This window comes from Panthera tigris, chromosome A2, assembly GCF_018350195.1.
Source record: "Panthera tigris isolate Pti1 chromosome A2, P.tigris_Pti1_mat1.1, whole genome shotgun sequence".
In the NCBI taxonomy this organism is placed as follows: Eukaryota; Metazoa; Chordata; class Mammalia; order Carnivora; family Felidae; genus Panthera; species Panthera tigris.
In genome coordinates, this window is record NC_056661.1 from 157,921,185 (window position 1) to 157,945,140 (window position 23,956).

Sequence of the window (23,956 nt, forward strand, 5' to 3'; positions counted from 1 at the left end):
GGAGATAGTTTATCATCTATTTTTCTTGAATGCGTTTGCTATCTGTTGAAGCAACCCTCACAGAGGATGGGAAGAAACAACATGGGCATGAATCTACCGGCAAATGTATGGCGAAAGGATGGGCAGGTGGTCAATATAATGGGATGAAACCTAGGCTATGGAGCGTAGGGTGTGAAAGAGATTCTGTTGTTGCACTGCCCATATCTGCTCACTCATATTCTTAGTATATATCAGCCTACCGATTGTAATCACCTACATTCCTTTGACGGAGGCATTTCTCCTGCCACTGGAGCCAATTTCTGCTGGTGTGGAAAGATGGAAGTCGTGGAAAAGTCAATGGTAGCATCCCTTCACCACACACAGGGCACCAAACCGATGATTGTTAAAAGTTGGGGTATAAAATGCTCCACCTCATTCCTCCCTGCGGGGCAATGACTCCCAGGGTCCCCCGGAGGAATTAACACACTAGTTCTGCATAGACACTGCCATTTTGTATTGGCTGCCTTACCTTTCTTTTCTCACCTACCATTCCCGTACTGGTGGTTCCTTCACCTCCCAAATAAATTCTTGCCCTTGAATCCTCGTTCAGGGTTTGCTTCTGAGGCAACCTGAATTTAGACAAGTGCAGGGTTCAGACCCTCAGGATGGGATTTTAGAATTGGATTGTGTGCCGGCCAGACCATAAGAGCTCTGTTGCTGGTGATTAAGGAAGTGGAAATATTTCCTTACGTGTTCTAGCATCACAATTATCCAGACTTTCACCTGTGTCAAATTGGAACAGATGAAGGCTGAAGGAGAGTGGTGGCTCATGTGATACCTTAAAAATGTGAGGGTGACAGTAGCAATGGTAACCAGAAGGCTGGTTCTTCTTAAATGAAACTGAAACTCTGAAGAAATAAAATTGCAGGTCTAGGGCAGTCAATTACCAGCCTAAGACATGATGTAAAAACCAACCAGAAAGTTTCTCTGGTAACATTTAAAGAGATTTCTAGATCCTAAAGTTACAGGGCAGATTGTACCAAAAAGTATGTCCATAACATGATTATGAGAAGGCCCAATTCTTGCCCTAGCAATCTCCTTTGGCTAAATACTCAGACCCGTCATAGAGAAGACTACTCAATTCAGGAATAGGGACATGTAGGGATGTACTATGACTTTGAATTCATACTCCCTTGAACCCACTAAGCTAACAGAGGTATTCCACTCCCACCTGCCTGTAGATGATACAGAGGCTCCATATGAGGCATACGCCTCACAAGACATTTGTCTTCCATATGATTTGTATTCACCTCCCTACACCGATAACAGAGTTAAGTATCAGTTTGGCTCACCTAAGGTGGTGATGTTCCTTCTATAAGAAGGTTGAATTCTTCACCAAAGGGCCTGCAGGTGGGCATGATGGAATGGATTTATCATATAATAAAAGAGAACCCACAAACTGACCTGTTCTCTGATGGACCCAGAGGATGCTCCTTCACTAAAGCAATAAAGAATATCCCGGTGAGAACATTCCTGTTGACTGTTCTTCAAAGGCAAGTGTAGACAGTAGGGACGCTGCTACAGGAAGGGCTCCTTACTGTCAAGGGAGATGAGAGGATTCCAAAAATTTAGTTGCAAAGTATCAGCACGTAACCATCACAGGCAAGCTGGATGTAAGTTCTACAAGGATCACCGGAGACAGAATAGCAGTCAGGGAGACTTGACTGCAAGAATCCAGGGAACTATCTAACAGCCACTGGTGTTCTTAGCAGTGGATCAAAGATGCATGGTCCACAAGGGCATTGTTTGACCTATACAAACAAAAAAACAAAAGCAAGAGCGCATGAGCAGAAAACTGATGTCAGTTACAGCAATGGAAAAGGCAGAATCCTCACCCTGTGCCCAGAGGTAAGCCAGTTCTCAGACCCAGAAAATATCAGTTGAGAGGAAGGACATTGCAGCATGAACGTGTATATTCCGAATGGATTCCCCAATCTTCCTTCTCCAAAAGAACCCATGGCTACTTGAATGTCAGGATATGGAAGCAAAGACAATAGCCACTCTGGGTAGACAGCCAAGTAAAATGAAATCAGGATCTCAAAGACATAGCTGTACTCCCATGTTTATTTAAACATTATTCACAAGAGCCAAGCTATAGAAATAAGAGTAAATGCCATCAGTGAATGAATAAAGAAAATATTATATTATTCAGCCTTAAAAGAGAATGAAATTCTGCCATTTGTGATAACACAGACGAACTTGGAGAGTATTATGTTAAGTAAAATAAGCCAGATGCAGAAAGACAAATACTGTGTGATCTCTCTTCTATGTGGAATCCAAAATGGTCAAATTCATAGAAGCCGGGAGTTAGACGATGGTTACAAGGGGCGGGGAGCAGGGAAATAGGGAGGTGACGGTCAAGGGGTACAAAGTTTTAGTCGTGCAAGGGTAAGTCTTGGGTCTAATCCACAACGTGACCATAGTTGCCAATTCCTGTGCTGCATAACTGAAATTTACTAAGAAGGCAGATCTTAAGTATTCATATCACATACACAGACACAAAAGTGGTAACTATCTGGGGTGAGAGATATGTTAAATAATCCTGAATGTGACAATTTTGTTCATAATGTATACATATATCCAATCATTACATTATACACCTTAAACATGTATAATTTTTAATGGTCAAATATACCTTTATTTAAGAAAAGGAAACAGCTGGTTGTCTCAAACCCTATTGGATAGGGGCGCCTGGGTGGCCCAGCGGGTTAAGCGTCCGACTCTTGGTTTCAGCTCAGGCCCTGATCTCGTGCTTCGTGAGTTCAAGTCTCACATCGGGCCCTGAGCTGACAGTGAGGAGTTTGCTTGGGATTCTCTGTCTCCACTTTTCTCTCTGCCCCCACCCCCCACCCTAGCTCTCTATCTCTCTCAATAACAAATATATATATATATAAACAAATAAATGAATAAAACCTATTGGATAAAGTGTCTGAGCTAACATGACACCAGTTGATTACGGTCCCTTATCACACTGGGGAAATATGGAAGGCAAGTTATTCTTGGAGTATTCTCACACTGACTTCCTAACAAGTATAGAGAGGTATGTAATTGGTAATACAGAACAACTAAATGACCCTGATACTGTATTCTTCCTCAGCCAATATATTAAATTAGAATTAAAACCGTATCTCAGGTAGAATGCCAGATATTAGGGCCACCGTCCAGCTTGTAAAAGAAGCAGGAGTTGTGGTCCCCATTAGGTCTGCATTGGTGTCTCCGGTCTGGCCACTGAAAGGCTCAGGTGGAGTATGTTAGACGACAGTGAGCTAGCCTGAACTTACCCAAGTGGTGGCCCCAGTCACTGCTGTTGTGCTGGATGTGGTACCTTCATTAGCTCAACACGCAAGTTGGGAGCCTGATGCTTAGCCACTGATTTGGCAAATCAGTTAGTATCAATCCCTGTTGGAAAGACAGGGTCAGTTTGCATTCACTTTGAATGGACAGAAATTTACATTTATCGTCCTCCTCAAGGTCGTATTAAACTCCCCTACTCTCGGTCACAATACAGGCAAAGAGTTGGGAAGGACATTTAACAGATATTGGTGAATTCTTTCCGTTTTTAGAAGCTTTTACTTACAAATGTTGGATGCCACTGCAAATATGATAAAACCAATCACCCTGTGCAAATGTGGTATATATATCAACAAGATTCCTGAAAAAAATAAAAATATCATGTTATGCAAATTATAGCTTGTTGTTTAGGCAATTAGGATAAAATTTCCAAAAACAGTATCATACTCAGATTGAAAAAGCGCAGTACTTAAAACAACTTGGATGAGAATTGAAGATAATGTGCTATTGAAAACTATGATAGATGACTCGAAATTGGCTGTAATGATGACAAAAATACTGATGTCAAAATTTAAAGAGAAGAGTTTGAATAAAATTAACTCATAAAATGTGACAGTAGAAAACTAGTTTTCTATAATACATTACTTAATATGATATTTTAAATATATATACAATTAAATTTAAATTAAACATAACAGGTAGGGATGTGACTATTTAATCAGATTTTTTTTTTTAATGTGTATATTCAAATTAGCCATGGTGAGTTCTTTCCATTTATCTAGCTGGCTCCGAAATGAAACAGTACCATTTTCCCCAAGAGAGCTGCTCACAGCCAGGATGTCTGTATCAGACAAGTTCAAGTGACACTGTACTATATTTGGAACCACTACCCCCATTTGACTCATAAGCCCTGTTCTACTATTTGATTCGGAATAGCAAAAGCCTTCCTTTATCGTGATGTTTTCTTCGATTCTCTGCAAACCATTGTCGCTCTGGGTTTCTTCTGACCAGTCTTTTTTCTGCTCAGTCTACTAGGCACTTCTCCACACATAACAAAACTAATTGTAAATATGGTTTAACTTTTTCCCCAAGACGTCCCTCACATTTATATGCATCTCAGCTCTGACCCAAAGGAGACACCCGTTATTATTTTATAGCATATTATTATTTATTGAACCATTTCTTTGTTCGGGAACTCTCATTCTGTTTCCGAGTTTTTACTGTTATAAATTATGTTATAACAAATAATCCAGTGCATAAATTACCATCTTAATTCCTAATACCTTTTTTTCAGAATGGATTCTTGGAAGTGCAATTCCTGGACCTGACAATATGATTAATTTAAGTCCTCGATGCTTATATCTATTTATACTTTTCCTACAGCCCAATATGCTTTTGTAACTTTGTCACCAGGGCTATTTTATTTTTACCGAATAAATTAGTTGATAATTTGAGATAAATTAAACTATAACAACAGGGTAAACAAATTGTTTCTTATCAATTACTTGAAATCACTGCAAAACCAATGTTAATTTTCCTCTTTTATTTAAAGTACAGTCAAGTCTTCCAAAACAAAGGAATTGCCGAAATAATAAAAGAATATCTTTATCCATCCATCTGTCGATGGGCACTTAGATTGTTTCCATATCTTGGCTATTGAATAAAAGAAGTTATAATTCTGTGACTTGATAGAGATACATAAATGAAGATGCTACAGTGGCAATCATATGGCAATATATAAATGTGTCAAATCAACACGCAGTATATGATGTTAAACTTACAGGATGTCGTATGTCGAGTAGATTTAAATAAAATCAGCAATCAAAGAACAGGCTTTTGGTGAAAATAAGAGCACGATACCAATGAAGGTTCTGAGCCTCTACAAATCCCCTCATAGAAAAAGACTAAGTGACTAGAAGAGGTAAAGGAAAACATACCCACAGACATCTTCCCCAAACGAGTTGCAAAGGTGCTCCCATGGTGCCTAATAAGAGTGCATGAGGCCAACCACCGAGGACAGGGCTCTAGTGTGTCCCATGCGCACTTAGGGGCAATGCTTCGGTAGCAGAGTGAAATAAAATTCTTTGATGTAAACCTAGCAAGAAATACTTCAAACGTACATGAGAAAAATTACAGAGTGCTTTTAAAAGGCACTGAGGAACTTGAACAAAGGGAAAAAACACGTCATTGTATTTCCCTCAGGCCACACCTCAAGGGAGCAGGTCTTCATTCCTGCATGGACTTTACCTGAACTTCTCTCAAAGATAACCTAGCTCAAGATTTATTTCATATACATATGTGTATATATATATATATATATATACACACACACACACACATGCATATATGAATTAGTAAGGGGATAAGTAGTATATTAATTAGTAAGGTAATATAAATAGGTAATATATTATAGTAAGGAAATATAATACTTGTGATATATACATTGTATATATACATATGTATATATATTAGGATATGTGTATTTATGGAGATATGTATGTGTATATATATATGGATATATGGATATGTGTGCAAATATTCTATTCCTCTAAATTCTATAACATTTAGTGGCATCATGAATATTGTTGTCTTGCTTTCATTTATGGTCCATTGTTTTATGTCTTTTCCCCTAAATTCGATGGTATGAGTGTCAAGGTCAAAGGAAGCGTCTAGTGTTTACCACTCCCTATTCCCACCTCCATGGCCACAGCCCTAGACTTAACATCATGCACACATAACCCATACAGATTCCAGAAATACATTAAACTTAACAAGCTGAGAGTCACAGACCAGAAGCGTATGGTTTATTGTTTAAACACAAGAGGCCATAATTATGTCCTGAAGTAGAAAAAAGAAAGGTTTGTAAAAGACAAAGAAGGAAGAGGAGAGAGAGAGGTGACCCCGGCAGCAATCATTTCCCTTGTAAAGTGTGGCCTCGTCCGAGATGGACACGTAATCTTTACTTTAATCCTTGTGGAAGAAGTGGCCATTTTGTGTTTTCGAGAGAGTCCTCTTCCCCCCCCCCCCGTTAAAGCAGTCAAAGCTACTATGGTTTGAATGGTCTTTGTAGATAGAATCGTAAGCGAAGGGGCAGAAAAAAGACTGTGGTGGAAGAATGATTGTGAATTAGAGACCCTGACTTGAGAGCAGTGGGGGTAAAAATAAACACCACACACAGACAGAAGAATACGGCGGGGATTATTACTCTAAGACAATTGTTTTCATTAAAGTCCTAATTTTTTTTAATTTAAAAAAAAATTTAATGTTTATTTATTTTTGAGACAGAGGGAGACAGAGCGCAAGTGGGGAAGGGGCAGAGAGAGAGGGGGACATAGAATCTAAAGCAGGCTCCAGGCTCCGAGCGGTCAGCACAGAGCCCGATGTGGGGCTCGAACCCACGAACCGTGAGATCATGACCTGAGCCGAAGGCAGACGCTTAACCAACTGAGCCACCTAGGTGCCCCTGAAGTCCTAATTTTTAAAAAATCTTTAAATCGCAGAAATGCCGGACTGGGTATATTCTTTATAACTATAAGGAGACATAAATAATAATATGAATTGATGCTATAAAATATGCAAAAATAAAGAGAGGTTAGTAAAAAACTGACATTCTAAAATAAACAAACACATGGAGAATTAGGTATATATGTTAGGGGGTCATTGTTTATTGAATCCACTAGAATTATCATAAATACATTTGTATAAATCTAGTCTCCTGCGTATTTTCTTGTGCATCCATTTAAAAAAAAGCCTTTAAATTAAAAAATTTTTAAATTAGGCTCATTTAATATTTATTTGGTTGACATTGTAATGTAATGGTTCAGGTTAATTAGTAATCTCTCCCGTCAAAGCTATGTGTACAAACTTTGAAGCACAATTTTTTGAAGTATACTTTTACAAATAAATTGTACTTTTCTTTTTCTTGCAAAAAGAAAAGAGAAACTGAATCTTAATAGATATGAATGGAATTGGAACTCTGAACAGATATCAGATGAATGGCTTATCAGTTTTATATTTTCCTCCAACGTTGTATATATAACTCATCATTCATCCAAATCGAAGTATCTCACAGCATAGGGTAACACACCGTATTATGCAATGTTACAGGGAGGAACAAGTTATATAAGGCAGAAGCCAGCTGGTAACATTATAATACAGACATGATGAAAAAGGGGTTTCAAATCCTTTAGGCTTCTCGTTACTCCAGTCTGCCCTTTACTCAAACAAAATAATCAAGCAGTACACAGAGACAAAAAGAGACAACTCCCAATATTCTGTGAATGCGTGATCCACTCGTGGAACTACAATGATCTGATATTTCACTTTAAAACTATTAAAAGATGGGGCGCCTGGGTGGCTCAATCGGTTAAGCATCCGACTTTGGCTCAGGTCATCATCTGGCAGTTTTTGAGTTCGAGCCCCGAGTCAGGCTCTGTGCTGACCCCGCCCAGAACCTGGAACCTGCTTCGGATTCTGTGTCTCCCTCTCACAGGCATTCTCCCTCTCTCTCTCTCTCTCTCTCTCTCTCTCTCTCTCTCCCCTTCTCTTTCAAAAGTAAACAAATACACTTTAAAAACTAACTAAATAAATAAACATAAAACTATTAAAAGTCACTAGTTCTAACGCACCCCTAAGAATATGAAACTTCTGGTAAGTAATCAGACCACAGCAGGAAAGAAAACACTTCCTTTGGCAAAGAAGGCAGAAGAATACGTTCAAATTCTTTAGCTTCATATTATAGCGTCTAAATAATCTCTCTAACCTTGGCGTCTCCCTACAGCTCTTCTCCAAAGTGTTCTCATCGTGTTTCATGAATTCATCTTTTCTACATTATTGTCAGTTTGTATTTTTTTCTTCATGCCTCTGAAGCCTAGCCTTCTCTGATATATTTCGGGAGCTTCCTTTTCCTTGAAACTTTCCAGGTAAGTGCAACTTACCATGATACCTCCTTTTCTTTATTTTTTTAATTAATTTTTTTTGCCTTATTTCCAGTATAGTTAACACACAGTATTATATTAGTTTCAGGTGTGCAATATAGTGATTCAACAATTCTCTACATTGCTCAGTGCTCATCATGATAAGTGGACTCTTAATCTTCCTTTTTTGTAACGTTCATTTGAGACAGAGAGAGCGAGCGAGAGCACACAAGTGGGGGAAGGGCAGAGAGAGAGGGAGACACAGAATCTGAAGCAGGCTCCAGGCTCTGAGCTGTCAGCACAGAGCCCAGAATGGGGATCAAACTCACAAACCAGAGATCATGACCTGAGCCACCCAGGCACCCCAGTCATTTAATTTTTTTTAAATCTTTCTATCTTTCTTCTCCACGCTATGTTACATTGTTCTTTGAGATAAGGACAATGTTTACAACAGAATCTCTCATATCCTCTATACCCTATAGAACATGTTCTCAGAGCTAACAGATTTTAAACACATATTTGTCTACATACTTGTTGATTGTTAATTAGATAAGTTTCGGTCATTGACGACATGGCCAGAAAAAACTGTTAATTGGACAGGTGTGTGGGGGGGTTTGTTTTGTTTTTGCAGAAGCTAATATGGTTTTACAAAGTATTTAAATACAAGAAAATATATCACGTGGTGAAAAAATTTTAAAAGGATGGAGCCCATGAAATATCCCTCTTGCGCTCTGTGTATATCAAAGGGTTTTATTGTTTCCAGGCTTTAAATATCAAATGCTTATTTCTACTCCAACTCTTTCTAAAATACTCTTGTAATTGTAACTATGTGGGATTAATCAAGAGAATAAAATGTCAACATCCTTTATACTCTAATAGAGTAAGGGAAAGGGGAATATGAAGCCATAATGAGCTGAAATATCTTAATTTGACATTTCTCAGAAGCCTGGCTCTGTGCTAAAAGTGCAAGAAATATTCCCTGACTTGACAGTGGCAAAACAAACTAGAATAGAGCAAATGAACTTTAAGTGGTAGCAAAGGAAAGAATTATGGGGATGTAGAGGAGAGCATAAGACCCCAGAACGTTCTGTGACTTAAGGGAAACCTTGATAAGAGAGCCGACTGGGCTCCCAGGTGTCAAGCTGGGATACAATCCTTATGGTCTGATCGATGTATAAACTGCATCTGTGCAATAATTAAAGAGCTACATGGTTGCAGTCACAGCTGAGGAGGGAGGGGCAAGAGACACATTTGAACTGATTGGAGCAAAGTATAACAAGGGACGGAGGGAAGGACACCCTACTGCCTGCAAGAGAGAGAACTCATGGTGTCCTGTGAGGTTGGGCGCTTGTTCGGCGGACAGAGAAGGCGGCGAACAGCTGTCTTCACAAGAAGAAAACAGCCGCTAACTGCTAGGATTCCTCCCAAAAGGTATATTCTGGTAAGACTGGTGGCAACTTACCAGGCTTTGTCTCAGGACTGACTGAGAACCCACAATGGAGGCGGTCAACTGTCCTGCTCCCCTTGCATCATGGCACGTAGGAGGACAAGTTTACAGACTCAGAGGCATCACTGGACTGTAACAGAGATTAAATGATCATAGCTGGCTTGCTAATGACTTTAGTCTTTTTGAAAGCCTTTAAGTGGGCCAGCCAACAATATCATCTTTGAAAGCTTGTTATCAATAGAACTGAGTCGAGATCACTACGTTAGATTAAGGGAAATCATGGCGGAGAGGATTCCAGATCAAGGCAGCACCTGAACAAAGGTAGGAACTTCCGTTAACACCGCCAAATATGCGGATCCGCAGACTCTTTGAGGGTTAAATTTGACAGGGTGTCTGTATGATCTGACAGAAAAAAAAAAATTAAGGTTTTTATTTTCTAAGATAAAAGAAAAATTCTCATCGTTCAGTAATACCATATGTATGTAATTATGAGAAACTACCCTGCCAGTGAATAATATGATAAAAGGTTGTGAGCTTTTATTATATTGCACACATGGTATATATACAAGGAATCTAAGAACGTTATTTTCATGGAAATAAAATAGGCATGAAGATATTAGACCTCTGGTCCTGAAAGGCATACTATAGCAAGAACGAGGTGACACCAAACTAGGACTGGTTTTTATCAGTGTACTTTTAACCCACCCTAGGAAATAAATAGGAGGATGGAGGGAGCAAGGACAAAATGTGGAAGTAAGCTGCAGATGTCACAAATATAAAAGCAGAGCCAGGGGCGCCTGGGTGGCTGAGTCTGTTAAGCGTTGGACTCCTGGTTTCTGCTCAGATCATGATCTCAGGGCTTCGTGGGTTCGAGCCCCACGTGGGGCTCCGCTCTGGCAGCGCAGAGCCTGCTTGGGATTCTCTCTCTCCCTCTCTCTCTGCCCCTCCCCAACGCGAGCTGTCTCTGTCTCTCTCAAAATAAATGAATGAATTAAAAAGGAAAAAAAAAAAAAAAGCAATGCCAAGTAAGCATATCATTGACGATCTGACTGTTACAGCTACTTCTTAACCTGGCCAGTTAGGGGTCGTGTTGATAAACCCATGCCTTCTGGGTTTCTTGGCAGCCTCTTGCTCCTTTCCAACAACCAGCTGATTCTTACGTGGAAGACAAGAGAAGAGGGTGTACTGGTCCTGAGGAACAACAGTAAAGTACAAACTTGCCCCAGGAATCTGGGACTGTTTTTCGGATTCCCTCTCCTCTCAACCTCCGCCTCATAGGTAACTTGCTCATGTCGACTCAAAGTTCACTTGCTCAGTGTGGCAACTGACTAGCTCACGGTCTCTTGAAAAGTGAACTCGAACATTCCTTTCTTTCCTCTGCATTGTGTGTTATAGTTGCAGTTATATTTCAGGCAACTATTTGACTAAGATCTTTCTGCGGCTTTAATCTACTCACTCCCTGCATGTAGGAAACATGATCTTTTTGTTTAATGTCACACGAAACACCCAACACAGAACCAGGCATATAGTATTTACACAAATCCTTTTGAATCAAAGAAAAAATGAGGAAGCAAAATTACATGAGAAATATTTGTCCTTTTTTTTAAGTCAAGTGTAATTAACATACATTAACTTCAGGTGTACAATATAGTCTATACATTTTTCAGTGCATGTCAAGATAAGTGTACTCTTAATCCCCTTTATCTATTTCACACATCCTCCCACCCACCTCCCCTCTGGCCCTTGGATTTTGAAAAATGTATAAACTTTTCAAATGATAAAGTAGTAAATAAAATTGGAAATATAAATCTCCCACAATCAGGATGGGAGTTGAACGTATGAGCAGAGATATCTGAGTCCCAGATTACTTTCTTTTTTATTTAAACACTGTATCTTTGAGTCAGATGCGGTTTGAGCCTTACGTTCTATTTCGTATTGTGAGCGTGGTTTCACAATAAAATATTTAGCGTCTACTCAGGAGTCTAAAACCGTGGAATAAGAAAGTAAAATGGTTATGCACACACTTTGAAAATTTCACGTCCAGATTTAAGGTAACGGAGAAAGAAAAGAGCATTAGCAAAGGAGATAGGAAGGAAGTATTCAAGCGGTTGAAACAAGAACAAAGAAAATGTGCAACGTCACTGATCAGAGAGGAAAAACCTGAGGTCCGATTAACTTCACAAAAAGGCAAAGAAAGGAAGTATGTATTGAGCACATACTACACATTGGACACTTTGCCAGCACCCCTCACATGCGTCGTATCTCATAATCCACATAAAAACCCTAAAAACTGTGATGCTCTTTTGACTTGTTTCATATGAGGAAACCACTTCTCAGAAAAAGTAAGCGATGCGCCCGCTGCTATAAAGCAAGTAGACTATGAAATTCAAACTCAAACTCAGGTTCAACTGGAGCTCCATATTATGTTCATTCCACCGTCTCTCTTTTCGAAGAGTTTATAGTTTGAAAAGCCAACGTTGATAAAGTTCTTATCAACTGCCATAAGAACAGTATTTCCAGAAAAGAATATACTACTGCCGTACCTTTGGGAATACAAAGGAAAATGGATACATCGACTTACGGAAATTGACTTTTTGGCAACTTGGAAAGGAGAGGACCCGTGGCTAGTTTCCTTCCTGTTGGGAAAGTTCAGGGGAATGAGAAACCCATGCAAGATCTCCTTCATATATATGCTACTGGCCTTCACTCACCCTCGCTTATTAACATGATACAATATTGATATAGAAAAGGGAAGTTCCTGGGTAGCAAATGGTCATATCAAGGTATATCTAGAGAGCCTAGATTGCAATGTTAAACATTAACAGGCAGGGTTTCTTGGAGAAATGGGGTTAGTAAGTTAGGTAATACATGGTGTATATAATAGATATTTCCCCCCAAATTTAAGTGGATCTCTCTGGGAACAAAAATGTCCTAACAAAGAAGAAATGGGACACTTCTGGATGTTGTCTGATGGCTTCTGTCTTCTGGAAAAGACTGTCTTAGCTGTACTTGACGTCTACTGGTATCATCTGAATCATTCATTAAGATTGGTGCTGGGTCATTGTTTGATTCCCATGAATCTGCTTTGGCGATTAACCTACTGTGCCATATGGAAATCAAGAGAAACATGGAGAGGAGAGAGAATATTGGCAAGAGTGGAAGTGGCAGGGGGAATATCGTAATAGTTGGCTTCCCATTTTCAGCTAGGTACATGCAAGTAAAGTGCCTGTACGACATTTAAAGTATTTCAAGGAAATTCCTTAGGCTGACCTTTCCTCTAAATACTTTAAGTTGTTAGTCATCTCCTACTCAGCAATGTTAACCTCTGCGTATATGTGCGAGCCTCTTAAACTGGACTTACTCACTTGGTGGGCAATTGAGTTATTATCTTAAAATTAATTGTTGAGTTTGCATATACACAGCCTTCCAGTGGGTTCCAGAAATACTTCTCTTGCTATTAATGTGTAAACTCTGGCACCGAAAATGATTTTTAGAAATAATATCCTCATATAAGTCATATTCTCTTAATACACAAGTATAGGCCCTTGAAGATGGAACTTTCAAAACCTTCAGGATAAGCTTGCTTTCACGATTAAATAGCTAACCTTTCTAGGAGACAAAATGGCATTCTTGCGGTATAAAACAGTTGCTCTCTCAAGTATCCTACGTAGTAAACAAACATCTGCACGACAGGGACGTTGCCAAACTGTGGCCGCAGCAATGTGATTTTTGACCTTAAGTGGTTTATAGGAAAGTGAACTCCATTTACTCACTGCTAACTGGTCTCCTCCTCATTGTTTAGAACCATTCATCAATTTTAAATTTAAAATCCCTGTGTACTCATTTCCTCTTCCTACTGCTCCCCAGCTATGCATTATGCATAAATGTTGTCATCCGAAAAACACCTCAATGGCAAAACACCGTTCCCAATTTAGAGCGCGTGCTTTTGTGGTTGATTATTTGGGGCTAATATTTCAAACGACAATGATTTTGTGTAGTACTTTAATGCGTCAAATGTCTCTCCTGATGGTCAGGTAAGTGGACAGTTTTCTGAAGATCTACTCTAACTGCTGGAGAGAATGACTCCAGGGTCCCCAAAAGTGAATTTGGCACATGTCACATAGCCCGTGTGTGGTCGGAGACTGTCTTCAATGGCCCCTCTAAATTTAGTGAAAAATCCACCCAGAATCTTTGCGCGATAACAATAAACAGGATGAAATATTTTATTCTGACGATAATTCTAATTCCATTGGTACTCTTAAATATTTATTATGGCTGATTATCTTACAGAGTGTTAACTCTTAACTACAAAAGGTCTTAAACATGCCTATGTTTACTCTTAAGTTTTAAAATAAGATGGAGGTACAGTTCAATAAAATGAGATTGAGGTACAGTTCAACAAACATACTATTTGAAATTAAGAGTACTCTTATAAAAGGGATCCATACCGGTTTTCAATGCGTTTTGTCATAAGCATGGATAGCAAGTTACAATGTATTCTAATTTGTGTGTAGGAAATGCAGGAGACATTGGTCTGTAATAGCTTATCCTCAGGTCAGTTGTCATTTTTTGCACAGAGTATAGTTAATCCTATCAACTAGATCTCCATTACAAGGAAGCTAAAACTTTTATGAGCCTGAGATGGAATTCTGCTTGTATAACATTTGTGATCACAGCAAACTGATTACAGTGTCTTCACAAATCCCTGGACTCATTAATCTCAGAATCTGAGAGATTTCAGGGACTGGTCCAACCTCTCATCTACGGAAAGAATCCTTTCTGTAACAACCCAAACAAATGTCACTCGGTTTCCACGACAGGACTTTCATGTCAAAAAAATCACCAAATCCCAAGGAAATTTCATTAATTTGGGAGACAACTCTAGGGATTAAAGAGCACTGGTTCTTGGTGGCATTAAGGATTTGGATCCTGGTAATTTCGTCATTTCAATAGTTTAATGACATTGAGTAACAACACCTGAATCTAACGTCTTCATTCATAACAGACCTGTACATATCCTTATAATTAAGAGAGTGGTTCTTCCTTAACAGAGACCCTGGCTCATTTATGGTTCATTATATTGCATATTTCAAATTGTTGATTCCTTGAGAATTAACTGAATAACACTGTTGGACTATAAAAGCGGTAAGCCAGAAGGAGGGCAACATACAAGCAAGAAACTCAGGAGACCGCTCTGGTTCAGGTTAATAATCTAACGTGTGACTTCCCAGCTACTAAGGGTATTATGGGCTCTATGGAAAAACAAAGACTTTTCAAGCTGGCCAGGGTTATTCAATATATGGCCCTTTATAGCAACAGTCCTTGGACATGATATACACTCGTTCATAGTTTTATCATTGTATTGCCAAGGAACAAATATTTACTAATGCTTGTGTAGACTTCAAATTAGCATACTGGCCTAGGGCTGGTGATTAATGAGAACCGATCTGAAAAACCCTGCCATGGATAATGAATATTGAGAAGTACGATCCACCAAATTAATAATGCATTTCTGCCAACCACTAATAATCATTTATACCAGATGTAACATCTCTGTAATAACAAACTGATGAAATGTCCTTCGCCTCTAAAGGGGTTTGTCTGCTAGAACTTAAAAAACAAATCAGCACTTGTTTAAATAAATACGGATTAACAAATTTCTGAATCTCCTACCTGCGATTTTAAGTTTGTGCTTCATAAGATAATCTAGATTCCATAAAAATAATGTTGTACAAGCACACAGTCTATTACATATCAAAGTTACCATATTCTGACTCGGAGACTTTGAGTCAGTTTCATAACAGCAGATTATCAAATAACCGGAAGAAGTCTTTTAGAATGATGGTTGAGCAAAAGTTATCAAAAGTTTCAACGAAAATAAATACTTTTTTAGAAGTTACTTTTTTAGGGGTGCCTGGGTGGCTCAGTCGGTTAAGCACCTGACTTCGGCTCAGGTCATGACCTTACTGGTTGGTGAGTTCGAGCCCCACCCCCCTGGTCGGCCTCTGTGCTGACAGCTTGGAACCTGGGGGCTGCTTCAGATTCTGTGTCTCCCTCTTTCTCCGCCCCTCCCCCACAGGCACTCTGTGTCTCTCTCAAAAATAAAAAAAGACATTAAAAAAATTTTTAAAGAGGTTATTTTTTAAATGTTTTATTTATTTTTGAGAGAAAGAGTGTGAGCAGGAGAGGGGCAGAGAGAGGGGGGACAGAGGATCCAACATGGGCTCTGCCATGACAGCAGAGAGCCCCTTGTGGGACTCGAACTGTTGAACTGAGAGATCATGACCTGAGCCAAAGCTGGAAGTTCAACCAACTGAGCCACCCAGGGGCCCCAAAATATATACTTACAGGAGATATATATAACATATCCATAAGGTTAAAGAAATACTGAAAATAGTTTTCTAAATCATTGATGCTTCTACATGTGAAGCATATCTATGTTTGTTTTTTTCAAATTGACTTCCAGATCTTGTCTGTATCCATACAAGATGATAAATCATATATATATGATTTATATATATAAATGATTCTTACGTTGAACAATATGACCTTGCCATTTTTACCTACAAAAGATGGCAACTTCGTATGGCTTAAGCCACTCTTTGTACCATTTTACATGAATGTATTTTCTTATTTAATGTTCAGAGATACTTGTGTAGCAGCATTTTTTCCCCAGAGTCACAGAGTTGTTTGGGTTTTTTCCTTGTTTTTTTTTTTCTTTTTGCAAGTTTTTATTTAAATTCTAGTTAATTAACATTCAATGTAATATTAGTCTCAGGAGTAGAATTTAGTGGTTCATCACTTACATGCAACACCCAGTGCTCACCACAAGTGCCCTTTTTAATGCCCATCACCCATTTGGCCCATCCCCCACCCAATCCCTCCCCTCCAGGAATCCTCAGTTTGTTCTCCATAGTTAAGAGTCTGTTTTATGGTTTGCCCCTCTCTCTTTTTCTTCCACTATTTTCACCTGTTTTGTTTCTTAAACTCCACATATGATTTCACTCTTACGGTATTTGTCTTTCTCTGTCTGACTTATATTCACTTAGCACAATACAGTCCAGCCCCATCCATGTTTTTGCAAATGCAAGATTTCATTTTTCTTTATGGCTGAGAAATATTCCATTGTATTTGTATACCACATCTTCTTTATCCATTCATCAGTCATGGACATTTGGGCTCTTTCCATAATTTGGCTATTGTTGATAAGGCTGCTATAAACACCAGGGTGCACGTATGCCTTCAAATCCGCGTTTTTGTATCCTTTGGGTAAATACCTAGTAGTGCAATTACTGGATGGAAAGGTAGTTCTGTCTTTAACTTTTGGAGGCCCTCCATCCTGTTTTCTTCCCTGATTATGAGTGACTCTGAGAAGAAAACAATCAACAAAACTAAAAGGCCATCTTCAGAATGGGAGAAGATATTCGCAAATGACGTATCTGATAAAGGATTAGTATCCAAAATATATAAAGAATTTATAAAACTCAACACCCAAAACACAAATAATACCGTTTAACAATAGGCAGAAGACATGAATAGACATTTTTCCAAAGAAGACATTCAGATGGCTAACAGACCCAAAGTCACAGTTTAACCATAGAAGAAAATCATCTCTGTAAGTAATTTGATAAGTAAATGCTCAAATGTTTACTCCAACAATTTAAAAACATGAAATTAACTTGAAAAATTTCCAAACCTAGTTTGGGAAAATTTGAAAAACAAAAAAATGAACGTATTATTACTGAGTTCTTAGGTATATTATGGTCTCATGATCTACAAATTGTTCCTATCTTTAATATATCCAAGATTTTGTTGGTGTTTCTTTCCCCTGTTTTGTTACAAAAACTATTTGATTCCAAAAACATTGGCTGGCTGCATTCCCTAGGTGAAAATGAATCCATTCCTCTTCCTTTTCAGGAATCATGCAAAAAATTATTATTTAATGATAGTTCTGATTTTTACCCTTTACCTATAACAATTTTTTTTGCATGAATTTCAATGTTCAGTGTGACCAGTAAAATCATCTTTCAATTAAGAAGTTACAGTAAGCATCAGCTTTCCATAAATCTTTATTTATTCTGATATGGATTTAGTAAAAGCTAATATATGTTGATGAAAAAATAACTACCTAATTCTACAGGAAGATCTGAAACAACTAGTAGCTTTGGACTAGCTTGATTTTTATTCATTAAATAATTCTTTCAGCAATGATTTGTACTACTAAAGTATATAATTACATAGGGGAGAAAGGGGAGTTGTATCTATATAATTGTGGTGCCTAAGAAAATTTATTTTCAGTACTTTAGTCATGTAGTAACATCATTTTTAAGGGGTCCTGGCATACCATGAGCTTAGTGAAATACACATTTATAATTGTTTGTTTTAGAGATACTATGTATTTCTAATGTCACAAAATATTCCTAAGAAGTATGGCTTGCTTGTATACATATATAAGAAACCTACTGAAGTTAGCCGAAACAAAAATAGACAAATATACTACTGGGATGTATTGAGTGTTCATGAAATGTAAGGGAAAGGGAAATACAGCCAGTTTCAGGAAGCCTGGAAATAAGATTCTAAAAGCTATCAGAAATGGAAGCTTTTTAGTCTTGGCCCATTGTCTTCCCTTCACTCTTTTCTCTTAGAACACTGATGTTTGCTCCTTCTCTAACTATATGAGCCAGATATCACTGCCCAAGAATCATATCATATCACTTCCCACTGCACTAACCACGTGTGTATTTGGGTGCGTGTCTATAAATGTTTTAGGTATTTTATTATGGATATTGGCATTTCATATGGTTTCCATTTTGCTATGGCCAGATGGATATACGTGTAGATTACAGTGATGCATGTAATTAATCATGAGCATCACATGACATATAATATTGATATCACTAGGGGGAAACATAAAGGCAAGCAAATGTTTAAACAGGTCCTAGAAAAGTGGAGTAGATACAGAAGCCAAGGGATGAGGTATACAAATCAAAGTTTTTTATTTTTAATTCTCAACATGTCTACCAGATAAAATTTCAGCATAACAATCATAAATGTTTCAGTAAAAAAAAAACCTTAATGAAAATATAAAGTTCAATAAGCCAAGTTAATATTTTAAGGATATTTGAACTACATGGGTCTTTTAAAAGTTTTTATTTAAATTCAAGTTAGTTAACATACAGTATATTATTAGTTTCAGGTGTACCGTTTAGTGACCCATAACTTCTATGACTACATGTTTTTTGACATTTCCATAATAACTTGTGATTTTTTAAGTAAAATATTATTAAAATATGAAAATACCATTGAACGAATTTTTAGAACAAAACATGACATTTTGCTTCATTTTTAAGGACCATTCATTAGTAGACTGTTGCTAGATTTCAAGAGAAAAAAATTCTCTTTTATGTTCCTAGAAAGGCAAATCTGAATAAATCTCAAGCATTATAAAATCTATAATCACTAAATGCACTTATATTAGGTAATGAATTTAATGATGATTTTGTTGGCTATAGTTCTTTGTTTCTAGAATGTGTTTCTGGATGTGTGTTTACCCTCTAATAAATCCTATTTGTTAAATGATTATGTTTTCACAATATCTATTATTTTATTTTGAGAGAGTGCGTGCCCATGAGTGAGGGAGGGGCAAAGGGAGAGGGAGAATGAATCTTTAGCATGGAGCAGATCCCTTCACAGGGCTCGGTCCCCCAACCCTGGGATTATGACCAAAGCCAAAATCAAGAGTCGGACGCTCAACCAACTGAGCCGCCCAGGAGACCCGTAAAAGTGTTTTAAATGTGTTTCCCTTGAAAACAATTAGTAAGCTTCAATTACAAGGTGATAAGCCTACCTCTTGGAAATTTATTTGATCCATCATACTAGCAAAATAACGCAACTAATAATTCAACTATTGCTTCAGAACTTTGTTGCATTAAATGTAGGTATTGCCTCGTTTAACCCCCCACCAATCCTATGTATCAGTTACTGCCTCACCAGCGCCATCTATCTTTTAATAGAGTAGGAAGCAGAGGTCAGAGAGGTTAAGGGCCATGTGCACAACCACTCCACCAAGTGATAGAGCTGCGGTTCTGACTGGCTGACTTTCTCTCTGCACACTGGTCTAAGCCTCCTGTTAAGAAGAACATTCGGAGAATACGTCTTGGCTGGCTGGCCTACCACCATGAATGATACTGGGATGTGGAAAAATACTCTGTTGCCTGAGATACTCTCCCTGAAAATCCCTTATTTGGGCTATTTCTTTATCCCTAAGGCAATCCTCCTGAGGATAAAATAGTTTATGAGTTATTAATAAGTTAATGTGGATTATCACATTGCTTTCTAATTGACAGAATCTGTCAAGATCCTTGTGAAATTGAAGGTGCTGTCAAAGGAGGAAAGGCCAGTATTTCAGAGCACTTACAAGGAAGAAGTGGCAATTTAGGGGAACAGAATTAAGACTAAAAATTCTCTTGTGTATCTATTCATTGTTCATGAAATTTATGTGGACATAATTTGAATTTAATAATTGACCCATGTCCGATTGTGGGTGTTTTGTACATTGATTTTCCAAATGAACTTTGTCCTTATGTTTTGACTCTTCTGTAATATTTTGTAACACATGAAAGTCATCAGAAATCACCATGTGCAAAATCTTAGTGAACTTTAGAAAGGGTATAAACCACTTAATTCAAGATTAATATGGTAATTGACAAATCAGAAACGATATTTCAGCACTATTAGATAAAGATTGTGTTGTTTTTCTCCTTCTTCTGTTATGGAATAATAATACATCAAAAAAGAAAAAAATAAAGGATATAAGATTCATTAGAGTTCATTGTGAGACAGAAAGAAAATACTTCTTGTTAAGTCCAATTGGAAGAAAATGTACTTTGGAAAGTCTAAGGATCACTGTTAAAATTTGCCTAATCGGTTGCTCAAATTAATTACCCTCCCATCCCCCCCAAAAAGGTTCATAAATGAGAGGTTTTCTAAGGGAGAAGCTTCATCACAGAGTAACTTTGGCTGTGCACTTGGCCATGTCAGCTGATCTTATCTTCCAACCCTGCCATTATTACCCCTCTGCAGTGTAGTGCTTAAAATGTGGTACTTCCCATAAGAGGACCGTCGAGAGAGAACAAAGACTTGAAAAGGGCAAAAATCTCAGGTCTATTTGGTTGATTAGCAGTGCGTAATACATAGGAAAACTACAGGAGAGAAACTGTGGCCCAAGAAGGGGCTTTTACCTCCAGATTTCATAGACTTAAAAGAGTAACCAGAACAGAGAATTCAGATGAAAAGCAGTGGAGCAGTGACCGGTGGTATAAAGACACGTGCGATCTAGTAAGTAGCTCTTCGTGCTGCTTTCTTTTGGGGGAAAACATCTAATTCACAACACGAGTGACTCTCCAGTCGTTGGAAACTTTGGCTTCTAAAATCTATTTCAAACATCTATCTGGCCACGAAATAATCGGACACCATCCCTCGGTGTAGGAGATGAAACCGCTACACCTTAACGAGGTGACCTGGACACTACATAGCACACTCGCCACCTAGTGGCTACTCGGTGTAATTTTTCTCTTTATTTTTATTTTTTTTATCACTCTTTTCTAGAACGCGTGGAAATCACCCATGACGTTTCATAATTTTAAGCGAAAGGGTGCACGGCCTGTGTTGCTTTGATCCTGTGGTCAAGAAGTTTCTAACATCTGTTTTGCAATCTGAATAGTTTGGGAGATGTGAAAAGAAAGGTCTCCTAAACAAATTACTATAACCTCTCTCTAGAGAGGTCAGACTCATCAGGTCCTACATAGAGAAGCAGCCCTTGTCAAAGTTTCTACTGCTAGTCCTTCTTCCTTCTCTTTATGGTCATGGCCTATCCCTGGGGCCGCTTAAAATGCATTGTCCATTCTGGACCATTCATCGGGTCTCTATCCAGCATCCCACGTGGGTTGAGAGTTGCGCTTGGCACCCTTTCATCCAACTCTTTGGTTTGGAGGGAAAGTTCGACTCTGCTCTTAGTTGAGAATAGCCAAGGCAGTTTTGTCCTTTTCTTTCCCACCCTTCCTCCCACTGTGTTACCTCTTTATCCAGGCAGTCTTTGAAGGCGCGAAGAAATAGACCTCTAATGTTCCGAATTTAAGCAGGATGGCAGACCAGAGAGCAGCTGTTGGGGTTTCCAGGCCTTCCGGACACCTATCAGATCCCAGGAGGGCTGCCAATCTGCTTTTCGGTGATGCTAGTCATGGCCATGGAGTTTCATTGTACCATCTGGCACATCAGGACTGCCTCCCCAGATGGCAATCATCATCCCAACATCAATACAGTGAAATTAGAGTTGGAGGATTGCAGCAGGTTTTACAGCTTTATTATTCTGCTACCAGAGTCTCAACACGATGCTTGATACATTTGTCGACTCGACAACCTCATCTCTGATGACGAAGACTTCTTTGCATGCCTCTTATAACAGCGGCCACATTCATAATGTATAGGCACACAGAGCTCCTCAGTGACCCTCAGCTGTGCCAATACCGTGCACAGAGAGTTACCTAGAAGCATCGACATATACGCATAGTAGATGCTGTATACGAACACTATCTCTACATCCTGGCAAAAAGTCCTTTCTAGTAACCTGTATTTGAGACGTGTTACTGACGAGTGGCTTTCCTTGTTGCTATAATTCATTCTTCTAAGGATGTTTTTTCATCGCTCCAAAGGTCTTTTCTTTTTTGATACTAATGCGTATCTCCCCTCCCCTACCCTACGATCAGCTTACCTAGTATGAATGTTTAACCACAAAAATCAGCCATCAACTCGTGTAGTAAATGTTTTCACCCAGCACAAAATGGTCACAACAAAACAGAATCTGGAAAGATAATGTAGCTCATGATATGAAACAGCATTAATGTGCAACCAGAACAATGACAGTCTGGTTGCATATTTACTCTGAAACATAACTGAGTTCTCTTGTACATGCCAGTGTGGCAATAATTCTGTGGTATAAATATTATATTTAGGTGATAAAAGGTTTTCTATGAAAAATCTAGGGTTGAATCATAGCAAGCGTTTATTTGGACTAAACAGGATTGAGATTCTCCAGAAAGCCAGGAGACAAGACTATGAAGTCGGATGTATTTATTACTTTAAAAGTACATGGGTTAAAAAACATTAAATTATTTTTCAGAAACTGTGTGCAATGGCATGCAATTTAAATATTTATAAGCTTGGAGTTCATGCCATCACTTGTACACACACCACACACACGTACTTACCACACACACAGCACACACACACACTCACACACACACACACACACACACACACACCACGTATACCACAGAAAAAGGCGGGGGGCACATTGGAAACATTTTCAACCAACCAAAACGACTTATCATACTCTTTTGTGATCTAGTTGTGTGCTTGTACCAGCTTGGAAAAGTCACGTGAGCTAACTGGTAAATATCCAGGAATGCAGGGAGCCAGTTATTAAACCAAACCATTATTAATATTAAATTATAAAAATTCACAGTTAAATGAGTTGTATTGAAACGAAGGCAATAGAGACGCATCGATTCCTAATCATTTTAATATGTTTCACTGTTTTCCATGTTCTTCGACTTACTTGCTTCTCTTTTCTCTGTACTTTCTCATATATTTATCAGAAACTGTAGATACAGATTCATGCTTTAGACATGATGCAAAATGGTGAACACACTGCCTTGCGAAGCCTCATTCAGGAACATGTTGGTATCTTGAAATTAGCCACGGTCGAGGGTATGTATACACCATGGAAATCAGCATATGCTACAATTCCAGGCTTTTTGTCCAGGAAGCTGATTGCCAAACAACTACGAGGATACCAGTGATGAACCGCGGCCATGGATCTACACGACGCAGGCTCAGACCTACCACTGTAATATTAGCCGGTTTCCAGACTGTTGTAAGGCCCGTTATACTCATCTACAGAAGGAGGCATTGCAAGCATTTTAAAACATCACATTTTAAAATAAATCCGCCTTAGTTGCCTCATCGACAGAAATATAGCGTAAAGCAGTGACCCACCTTAGCACTCAAACCAACAGAAAGACACAGTTTTTTTAAAAAAGAACAACATACAGGGGCGCCTGGGTGGCTCAGTCGGTTGCCCGTCCATCTGACTCTTGATTTCAGCTCAGGTCGTGACTTCATCCTCGTAAGATGGAATCCTGTGTCGGGCTCCATGCTGAGTATGGGGCCTGCTTAAGATTCTCTCTCTCTCTCTCTCTCTCTC

General features: G+C 38.6%; 1 long non-coding RNA gene across 2 annotated transcripts in view; it reads left to right on the forward strand.

Annotated features, from left to right (window-relative positions):
* The first annotated feature begins 7,879 nt into the window (after nucleotides 1-7,879).
* LOC122236465 overlaps nucleotides 7,880-23,956 on the forward strand; it is a 36,255-nt gene continuing 20,178 nt past the window's right edge. For both annotated transcript variants that reach the window (XR_006214542.1, XR_006214543.1), the window contains exons 1-2: nucleotides 7,880-7,980; nucleotides 8,111-8,252. This is a non-coding gene — a long non-coding RNA (uncharacterized LOC122236465). The remainder of the gene's footprint in view (nucleotides 7,981-8,110; nucleotides 8,253-23,956) is intronic.